We start from the raw sequence: 11,508 nt of genomic DNA, 5'->3' as shown, positions 1-11,508 counted from the left end.
GACAGGGTGGTAGGGACTGACATTTCTCTCTCTCTCTCTCTCTCTCACACACACACACACACACACACACACACACACACACACAATTATCATTTTTCCCTCAGGCCCTTGGTCTGCCTCTCTTGCATAACCTCTGTAAGACAATGTACGGGCTTTGGAAACCCTCTAACCACTGGTCCCTCAGGTGATTCAAGGCGTGACACATGGTGTGGGAAGGGATTCCTATGATGTCAGAGAACACGGCCCGTGGCTTCGTGGGCTCACCAAAAACCTGGGTAATAGTCACCTCAAAGACCTCATCTGGCCGCCACGCAGCCTCTTGCTTTCTCTTGAAACATTTGCTTGGAAATAAAGTTTAAGAAAGTAAGTCAAAATGACCACCAATATTGGAGTAGTGGAAAGCGATCAGCGTTTCTAGAAAAGCCAGACACACAGGGCCTGGCCTTCAGGCCACAGAATGTCGGCCAATCGTAGACCAGGCAGCTGGGATCACATAAAGCATGGCGCACACTTGGGTTATACTTGCCAACAGTCCAGTGCCCATGCCAGGCAAACAAGAAAAACAAGCTACTTAATTAAAATCAAATGAGCCATCACAGGTTTTTCCACAAAGCCAGTAACCATAAAAGATGAAAATGAAAATGGAATTGACACAAGGTCAGGACAGTCACAGCAAACCAGAAGTTTAGCCCACGTGGAAAGCAGTCCGAGGATCCGGCCCTCTGCCCAAGCCCAGAAACTGGCTATCAGGGGCCCAGTCTGCTCTCCCGGCCCTGCCCTGTGAGGGCACAGGGCTCCGGGCAGCTCTTCCCTGGTTCTTCCCTTTGCCATCCACGCTGACTCAAATCTTTATTTCGAAATGGAGATGATCGGTCATCAAGTGCTTCCACCTAGCAAGCCTACCAGACAGCACGCACTTCCCGGATGCACAAACCACCCTCTGGGGTGCTTGAGCCTCTCTGAGCCTCAGTTTTCTCAGCTCTCAAATGGGGAGAAGAATAACAGTATCTTTCTCTTACGGTGGCTTTAAGGATTAAATCATGCTTGCGGAACCCTTAGAACGTCCCTAACAGAGTGAACACTCAACTAGCAGAGCTAGGATTAATGTTACTACTCTCATCGTCATGGACTTCACTCACCTCTAGGCTGTTTCCCGCAGTAGGCCGGGAGGGCCACTCAAGGCGCTGGCTGTGACCCTTTCCTCTGGCGTCAATGAGCACCAGTGTACTCGTAGGGCCGTAGATGGCTTCAACCCATCAAGGCTGCAGTGAAATCCCGCGTGTGGACATACCGTGAAACCCTGGACATGGCTCAAGACCTAGGACAACATCAGGTGTTGGGAATCAGTTGTTTGTCCAAAATAATCAACATGAAATACAAAAAAGGCTAAAGCGGAAGGGGTGTTGTAAAAGAAACATTTCTCAAGCAAAGGATTTGGATGAAGAAATACACAAAAGGATTCCTCTACACAAGGCCAGATCTGATATGAGCCTGTTCTGGTTTTAAACTGAGGTGTAGAGCTCCTGAGGGGACAGCAAGCTGCCTTTTCCGATCAGTGCAGACACAGGTGATATGGGCCGCAGGAAGCAGGTATCGTCGGTCTCCTGGTTCTCCTGCTCTGGTTTGCTAAATCCTGAGCCCCGTAACCCACTTGCCCTGACTTACTCCTACCCCACTGCGTGCATCCCCACTGCAGAAGTTCTTGTCCATCTGTACTATCATTTCTCGTTTCAAACAAAAGCTTAAAGTGCTAGTCTATAGAATGCCTCAGTACCCATTAGAAAATGGCAGCCTTCTGCACGCAAAAGTTTGCTGAAAGCACTCTTCCTGTGGGCTGATGCATCCTCAAATCAGGGCACAGAGCTACATAAGAGGAGGTAGGGCTGGATTCCAGGCTCACTTGGTCATATGGCCAACTACCCTTGAGCAGTGGACAACCTGTGCAACTGTACATGGTGGCCCAGCTAAACCAAACTGAAACTCATTTCATCATGATGAATGGGACCATATCCTTTCAATAGCATCCCTGACTACCCAGAAACAGGGACAAGGCAAGGTCCCTGCAGTCCTCTGCAAATTCCCTTCTTGAGTCACTCACAGGTTGCAGACCAGTTATCTGAAAACCTTGGTCTTTCCATCAGTTGAAACATCTTCCTGTGTTTCCTGACATCAGTGTCCCCCAGATGATGGGCCAAGACATCAAAAAAACCCAGAGCACTCTACAGGTGGAAGGGCCCCTTATTTCATGGATGAGGGAACCAAAGCCAAAGGTCAGGAGTGCAATGGTGCTGGAGAGGACTCTTGGAATTCTCACTGCTCCATTTCTGCTTTTGTGTTCTTTCTCCCTTCGTGAACGCCCTAAGTGAAGAGTCCAGCAGTATCAAGTACTCCATCAATATTTTGAGAAGAGGATGAGGGTGGGTTTTCTGGTCACATCAACCTTTTGTTCTTACTCCCCACCTCTTTTATTAAAATCTCATCATTATCATCAAGTTTCTCTTTCCAGTGACAGATTGTGTATACACCAATATTAATTCTTGCTGCTCCAGGTCTGCCAAAGCACATTTAGGTCTTGACAGATGTCCCTAGATCAAAAGGGATGAGTGAAGCAGAAAAGCCCCCACTCGAGACACAAACATCCTCCTCCCTAATGAAAACTGAATAAAGTATGGTGTTTAATTGATAATAATGTATCAATATTGGTTTGTTAATTGTGACAAATGTACCATAATCATATAAGATGCTAATGATAGGAGAAACTAGGCGTGGGGTACACAGAAACTCTGCGTACTGTCTTTGCAACTTTTCTGTAAATGTAAAACTATCCTAAAATTTAAAAGTTTATTTAAATATTAAAAATAAGTGACTATGTAAACTGAGTAAGGTTAAGATTCTCTCCATATGTGTCTATATATACAAATATATGTAAAATAAAATGTGAACTTTCTTGCTCAAAACAAGAAGAGGAAAGACAAAGCTGTTTTCAGAGGATCAAAAGCAGAAGGTGTGGACACTCATGATGTGTCCAGAAAGCAATGAACACAACGAAGTGGGCCATCGTGGTCCTTATCTCAGTCCTGGTTACTTGCACAGGGCCTGGCATACAGTAGGGACTCAATAAAAATTCCTTGTTGAGTGAAGGTGATGGAAGTAGAGCTATCAAAGAAGCCAGATAAAGAGCAGTCCAAGGAGAGGCAAACCTGGACCAAACAGTACTGGGAAAAACAGAGAGAAGAGGATGGTTCTTCTAGAATGCAGCTTTTAACACCTCAGCCACTGCCCTCCACCCTACCTGCTTACAAAAGCTCTCCAGAGGATTTCCCATTGCCTTCAATATAAGGTCTAACTTGCTTAGGATCACCAACGGGACCCTTTCTGATGAGCTCTGTCTCCCTTCCCAGCTCTTCAAGAGCCAAGCCCCCCTCTGACCCAGCACTCGTCTTTCAGACACGCTTGCATTTCCCCTTCCAGGTCCTGCTCAAGCACCCCTCTGGGCGCACGCTCACACTGCCCCATCTCACCAACTCTGAGACGCGTGTCTGAATCAGTCCCACTCACGGCTGGGGTGGACCTCCTGCTCTGTGCTCCCAAAGGGCCAAGCCATCCTCTGCTTCCCTCTTTCAAGGCTCTTATCATTTATTAATTGACTAGCCCGTGCCCCACTCTGGATGGGGGCTCCCTAAGGACAGGCATTTTATCATTTTATCCTTGAGCACCCACCTCAGTGGCTGGGGGATAGTAGAAGCTAAGCTCAGTGTTTTGGGGAATAAAGGGAGGGAGGGATGAAGAGACAACGGAGGGTGGGAGAGGAAGAAAGGATGTGTTTCGTAGCCATGGCTGACCCTTAAGCAGAGCTTACTATGTGCCAGGGATTTTTCCTTGATTAATTTCTTTACCTCTCCCAGGAACCCTGTGATGGAGGGACTATTATTCCCAATTTATTCCCAATTTTCATACGAAGAAACTGAAGCACAAAGAGGTTAAAAAAGTCATGTTCCTGGAGGAATCAGGCTCCCTGACTTCAGACTATACTACAAAGCTACAGTAATCAAGACAGTATGGTACTGGCACAAAAACAGAAGGAGAGATCAATGGAACAGGATAGAAAGCCCAGAGATAAACCCACACACATATGGTCACCTTATCTTTGAAAAAGGAGGCAGGAATGTACAGTGGAGAAAGAACAGCCTCTTCAATAAGTGGTGCTGGGAAAACTGGACAGCTACATGTAAAAGTATGAGATTAGATCACTCCCTAACACCATATACAAAAATAAGCTCAAAATGGATTAAAGACCTAAATGTAAGGCCAGAAACTATCAAACTCTTAGAGGAAAACATAGGCAGAACACTCTATGACATAAATCACAGCAAGATCCTTTTTGACCCACCTCCTAGAGAAATGGAAATAAAAACAAAAATAAAGTAATGGGACCTAATGAAACTTCAAAGCTTTGGCACAGCAAAGGAAACCATAAACAAGACCAAAAGACAACCCTCAGAATGGGAGAAAATATTTGCAAATGAAGCAACTGACAAAGGATTAATTTCCAAAATTTACAAGCAGCTCATGCAGCTCAATAACAAAAAAACAAACAACCCAATCCAAAAATGGGCAGAAGACCTAAATAGACATTTCTCCAAAGAAGATATACACACTGCCAACAAACACATGAAAGAATGCTCAACATCATTAATCATTAGAGAAATGCAAATCAAAACTACAATGAGATATCATCTCAGACCAGTCAGAATGGCCATCATCAAAAAATCTAGAAACAATAAATGCTGGAGAGGGTGTGGAGAAAAGGGAACACTCCTGCACTGCCGGTGGGAATGTGAATTGGTACAGCCACTATGGAGAACAGTATGGAGGTTCCTTAAAAAACTACAAATAGAACTACCATATGACCCAGCAATCCCACTATTGGGCATATACCCTGAGAAAACCATAATTCAAAAAGAGTCATGTACCAAAATGTTCATTGCAGCTCTATTTACGATAGCCCGGAGATGGAGACAACCTAAGTGCCCATCATCGGATGAATGGATAAAGAAGATGTGGCACATATACACAATGGAATATTACTCAGCCATAAAAAGAAACGAAATTGAGCTATTTGTAATGAGGTGGATAGACCTAGAGTCTGTCATACAGAGTGAAGTCAGTCAGAAAGAGAGAGACAAATACCGTATGCTAACACATATATATGGAATTTAAGAAAAAAAAATGTCATGAAGAACCTAGAGGTAAGACAGGAATAAAGACACAGACCTACTGGAGAACGGACTTGAGGATATGGGGAGGGGGAAGGGTGAGCTGTGACAAAGCGAGAGAGAGGCATGGACATATATACACTACCAAACGTAAGGTGGATAGCTAGTGGGAAGCAGCCACATAGCACAGGGAGATCAGCTCGGTGCTTTGTGACTGCCTGGAGGGGTGGGAGGGAGGGAGACGCAAGAGGGAAGAGATATGGGAACATATGTATATGTATGACTGATTCACTTTGTTATAAAGCAGAAACTAACACACCATTGTAAAGCAATTATACCCCAATAAAGATGTTAAAAAAGAAAAAAGTCACGTTCCTCTGGCTCCAGAACTGTGCTCTTAACCACTATCCAATATTCTAACTATGCACAGGATCGCAGGGACTTATAAAAAGTCACCTAATCTGGCAAAGAGAAGATTATTGGTGACACTCAAGAAAGTAGTTTTGAGTGTGGTAGAATCAAAAGCTGGGTTCTAAGGGGCTGAACAGTAGCGGAGGATGAGACCAAACATGATCACCTCCCAGCACCAACCCCAGCACACCAGATGAACTTTCCAGAAGGACTGCACTGATGACCATTATCTCGGCTCCAACTCCATCGTAAGCATGGACCCATGAGCCAGGAAGCAGGTTTCTCTGCAGTCTTAATCCAATCTTTCCCAATGGTCCCTCTCAATAGCTGTGGACCTCAGTCCTGCTCTTCAGTTGACGTGACCGCCCTTCACTCCTTGAGAAGGGCCTATGCCTTTCCCAACTCTGCAGCCTCTTGCTGCGCCTGTAGAGGTCTGTCTTTGCCCCACCTCACCCCAGCGCTGTGAATCACAGGCGCCTGCATTCTGTGATGGGTGGGTGCCTCTTGGCCGTAAGCATTTGGGACACAGCTGTCAGTGTCCTGCCCATCTCAACTGGCACCCACGTGGCCAGGCCCACCCAGCAGATGTGCGCTCTCCGTATTCAGTCCCCAGGCCCCTCCCTGCCTCGTGGCATTTCGTCTCCTCTGTGCCAGGCACCCACCTAAGGCACTACCCATGTACATTTCCCATTGTGTTTTGGTGGTTATTAAAATCTCCACTTTTAGAGAAGGAAGCATGCTTGCAAAGGTTCAGTAATTCGCCCAAATGAACCGAAAGCTCTGTAGAACTTGTCACATTCTGCCCTGGATTATATTTTGGTAGGTCCATCTTACATTCTCTATCAGACCGTAAACCTTTTGAACCCAAGTGCTCTTTTTTTTCGGCCACGCCGCAAGGCTTGTGGGATCTTAGTTCCCCAACCAGGGATTGAACCCGTGCCCTTGGCAGTGAAAGCACAGAGTCCAAACCACTGGACTGCCACAGAATTCCCCCAGGGGCTGTTTTATTTGTCCAGCTTGGCCCTGTATACTTATTGGTTGACAAATGTTGGTGAAAATGAATGGGGAGCACAGAGGATTATATTAGTAGAATTAAGGGACGTTTATTATATGTAAATCTTTTCTGATTATAATATTATCAACATTACATAGTTCTAAACATTCAAATTCAGGAATGTACAACATAGATGAAAGCCCTCCAAATTCCACTCCTCAAAGATAATGACTATTAACAGTTTGGTCTGTGTTCTTCAAGATTTTTCCTATGTATGTACTGACATATCATCACAAACAATTCTTTTACAAAAATGGGATCATATGATATACACTGCTCTTTACCACTTTTTTTCACCTAGCACTATTTTAGATACATAGATCTGTCTTATTATTTTTGTTTTGTTTTGTACCTAATAGTTATGTTATATACATTGTATGGACATAACATTTTATTTAATGACTCTCCTACTGACTGACACTTGGGTGTCCTAAATTTTTTTTATTGAAGTATAGTTGACTTACAATATTGTGTTAGTTTCAGGTGATTTACTTATAATAGCCAAGACATGAAAGCAATCCAAGTGCCCATCAACAGATGACTGGCTTAAGAAGATGTGGTATAGGGACTTCCCTGGCGGTCCAGCGGTTAAGACTCCGCGCTTCCACTGTAGGGGGCATGGATTCGATCTCTGGTCAGGGAACTAAGATCCCGCGCATGGTGTGGCAAAAAGAAAAAGATGTGGTGTGTGTATACACACACACACACACACACACACGCTGGAATATTACTTAGCCATAAAAAAGAAAGAAATATTGTCTCCTGAATGTCACAACAAACATCTTTGGAGGGAAAATAATTTTAGAAGAACCACGTTCTGGTGAGGAGAAGCACCAGCAGGATGGAAGAGAGTGATTATGCCACAGATGGAGCACATCTGATGAAGCAAGTAGGCAAAAGGGCGTGAACCAGGAGCGGGGGTGGGTGGACTTGTAACTTAGGAAGGGGAAGAGGAAGGGACACCTAAGGGAGGGCCACCGCTCCTTGCAAACAGGATAGGCTGTTTGGGGAAAGAATCTTGGTTTTGTGAGCTGGTGCGGAGGACAGTTACATACAACATATTTTGATGTTGAGGGGAGGGGATTTGAAGAAGTGCACGTCAATGGGTCTCCAGTTTCTTTGTCATTGATATAGGAGGTGAGGTTGGGTACTGGCGGGGAGCGCGGCTGGTAGGGGGGGCGGGTATCAATACTAGAGGTGAGAACATGCGAAAAGATTTGGGGGACAGCCACTTAATTCACATAGATGAGGGCACTCTGAAAGCACGAGAACATTCTCTTAGGTTTGAGGCCCCGGGCTGGGTATGGAGAGGAAGACTCCAGAAGGTCTTAAATGGATTCCTCACAATCCCCAGGACCCCTTCTTCCCTCTCCGCACACCAACTTGTCTTTCTTTCCTCTTTCCTTCAAATCCTCTTTTCCCAATCTTCATCTCTCTCAACGTGGGGCTTTTAGAGTTGGAGGAAACCATTTCTGTTTCTCCCTTTCTGGATCTGCCACCTCCAAGGGACTTCAGAACCGCCTTCAGGGTCAGAAATTACTTCTGGAAGACCCAGCCCATGGCAAAGGAGTTAATAACCATCCTGCCACCAGGTGGCGCACCCTACCCAGTATTTCCCTTCCTGAACAGGCAGAGGAGTACTCGGGAGGATCCCACATGCCGCAGAGCGGCTGGGCCCGTGAGCCATGGCCGCTGAGCCTGCGCATCCGGAGCCTGTGCTCCGCAACGGGAGAGGCCACAACAGTGAGAGGCCCGCGTAACGCAAAAAAAAAAAAAAAAAAAAAAAAAATTTACACATGTATAAAGGTCTTATTCTTCGTTTGGGGGCCGTTTCAGGTTAGGGCAATCCAAGCTTCCAAATAAAAACAAATTTTATTCACAATTTGCCCTATGGGTCTCAAAGGTTTAAGATGCAAGAAAAGCAAAACCATGAAGCTTTTGCTCCCCCATTTGGGAATAGATAGAAAATTTTAACTAAGTAATGAGCTAGAGAAGTGTCAATTTCATAAGTTATGAAAGATGTGAAATAAAGCTCAGACTTCCCTGTATCTATTCTAAATCCACTTACTGAGTTAGATTTTGAGACAACAAAACAAAACCAGATTACAAAAGAAATATTGCCAGGTGGAAAATGTTCCAAGAGTAGAACAGGTATCCGGTGTGAATCTCAGTCTACCAAATGCGAGGTACACAAAGACAGCTTCATTTTCTGTGATTCGAGTTCGTTTCTGTCCCTGAGCTTTCATCCTACCTGACTCTTCCGAAGGTTAACTCAGACCCTTGCCTCCCAGGAATTGTACAGTTTCCGGCTCTCCTGTAGTGACACACGGGGGTGTGTCTTCATCTTCCACATGAAGTTGGCAGGTCCCCTCTTTTCTCTGAATCAACAGGCCTCCCCAGCCCTCCCATTCCCTTCCCTCTTGGCTTCTCTCTCCAAAAAAAGGTGGAGAAGCAACCTCGCCTTTTGCCATTCCTGGAGACCCAGATGTCCCTGAGTAGCTTTACCTCCACAAACCCCTCATGATCCCCTAAGACTATTAGGCTTTTAGAAGACAAAACCCCAAGAACTCACTTACCCCGCACATGTCCCCCGAGGCAATGGGCACAGAGCTTAAGGTCAGCGTGAACGGGAATGAAGGAAAAGGAAAGAAAACAGACGACAATCTCAAAGATGACTGAACCTCCCAGTGCGATCTTACCCCCTAGGGCACGGTTTTGCATCTAGATCACGTGCATTGGGATCATCTAGCTCTTATTTAAAATGCAAATGTCAGGACTCAAGAAACTCAGGAGCTCGAGCGCAGAGCCAATGAAGTTTGAGGACCACTCAGTAGCGTCAGCAGCCCCCGGGCCCAGCTTGTTAGAGATGCAAATTCTCAGGCTCCAACTTCAGACCTACCGAATCAGAAACTGATGTGAGACCCAGCAATCAGAGGTTTAACAAGCCCCTCAGGTGACTCTGATGCACGCTCAACTCTGAGAACCGGTTGCCTGCATATTGGAATCACCTGCAAGATTTCAAATCCAAACGCCCAGGCTCTCCCCCAGACCAGTTAAATCAGAAGCTTTATCGGTGGGGCCCAGGCATGGGGATTTTTGAAGAACCTCAGGTAATTTCAACGACAGCCAAGGTTAAGAACCACCGTAGCAAGTGGGGAAACAGATCGGAATCACCAGGACTGTCTCACAATAAATATCTCCTCCCTTCTGGGATAGCATGGTATTGTCCCCAGCCTGAGACTCTCTGCAGTTGTAGCCCTTGTTATTGATGGGACAGGGTCGTCTTACACCTGTGTGTTTGCATGGATTAAACCCTTAAATATAGGACTTAAACCCGTAAAACTCCTTGAGGAAAACATAGCAAAAAACCTCCTTGACACTGGTCAGTGTTTTTTTGGATATGACACCAGAAGCACAAGCAACAAAAGCAAAGGTCAGCAAGTGGGACTACATCAAACTAAAGAGTTTCCGCACAGCAAAGAAAAACGTCGGCAAAATGAAAAGGCAATCTATGAAACAGGAGAAAATACTCGCAAACCATCCATCTGATTAGGGGTTAATATCCAAAATACATAAGGAACTCATACAACTCGATAGCAAAAAGCAAACAGTCAACTTAAAAATGGACAGAGGATCTGAATAGACGTTTTTCCAAAGAAGACATACAAATCGCCAATAGGTACATGAAAGGGTGCTGGGCATCAGTAGTCATCAGGGAAACACAAATCAAAACCACAATGAGATAACCCCTCACACCAGCTAGAATGGCCGTTATCAAAAAAACAAGAAATAGCAAGTGTTGGCGAGGATGTAGACAAAAAGGAACCCTTGTGCACTGTTGGTGAGAATGTACATTGGTGCAGCCACTATGGAAAACAGTACGGAGGTTCCTCAAAAAATTAAAAATACAGTTACCATATGATCCAGTAATTCCAGTTTTGGGTATTTATCCGAAGAAAACGAAAACACTAATTTGAAAAGATATCTGCACCCCCGTGTTCACTGAAGCATTGTTCACTCTAGTCAAGATATGGAAAAAACCTAAGTGTTCACTGATGGATGAATGGATAAAGAAAATGTGATATATATATATATATATATATATAAAATTCAGCCATAAAAATGAAGCAAATTCTACCATTTGGAACAACATGGATGAACGTGTAGGGCATTATGCTAAGTGAAATAAGTCGGACAGAGAAAGACAAATACTGTACGGTGTCTTTATAGGTGGAATCTAAAATAGTAAGACTCAGAATCAGGGAGTAGAATGGGGTGAGGGTGGCACTAAGGCAAACGGGAAGATGTCAGTCAAAGGGTACAAACTGTCAGTTATAAGATGAGTAAGCGCTGAGGATCAAATACACAGCATGATGATTACAGTTAATAAAACTGTATTTCACACTTGAAATTTGCTGAGTAGATGTTAAGTGTTCTCACCACACACTGCCAAAACTGGTAACTATTTCAGGTGATGGATGTGTGGTAATCATTTCACAATATATACATATATCAAACCATCACATTGTACACCTTCAATATATACAATTTTTATTTGCCAATTATGTCTCAATAAAATTGGGGAAAAAAGAAAAAGAAAACCGCCCGTCTAGAGTAATACACGTCAACAGCACGTCCACTGATAGAAACACAATTAGTAAAAATATTAAGATTCTGTTTACACCAAACTATACTAAATAGTCTTCTCTTATGAAAGCCAATTAGTTGCAAACACATGTTCATTTGTTCATGGGCACTAACCACCTGCATGAAAGTATAAAGTAACGGCTGTACTTGAGACTTTAATAAAATGAAAGTCTGAAGCCA

The 11,508-nt window shown here is 44.4% G+C and overlaps 1 protein-coding gene across 1 annotated transcript in view; it reads right to left on the bottom strand.

Moving 5' to 3' along the window:
* TLR7 (toll like receptor 7) overlaps positions 1–11,508 on the bottom strand; it is a 101,280-nt gene that overhangs the window by 51,304 nt on the left and 38,468 nt on the right. The window contains exon 5 of the mRNA XM_027096578.1: positions 1,140–1,318. The gene's annotated coding sequence lies outside the window, so the exon portion shown is untranslated. The remainder of the gene's footprint in view (positions 1–1,139; positions 1,319–11,508) is intronic.

The sequence above is a fragment of the Aethalodelphis obliquidens genome, unplaced genomic scaffold (assembly GCF_003676395.1).
Source record: "Aethalodelphis obliquidens isolate GAN/ISIS:26980383/991018 unplaced genomic scaffold, ASM367639v1 scaffold104, whole genome shotgun sequence".
Taxonomy (NCBI): domain Eukaryota; kingdom Metazoa; phylum Chordata; class Mammalia; order Artiodactyla; family Delphinidae; genus Aethalodelphis; species Aethalodelphis obliquidens.
This window is presented reverse-complemented; position numbering and strand designations above follow the sequence as displayed.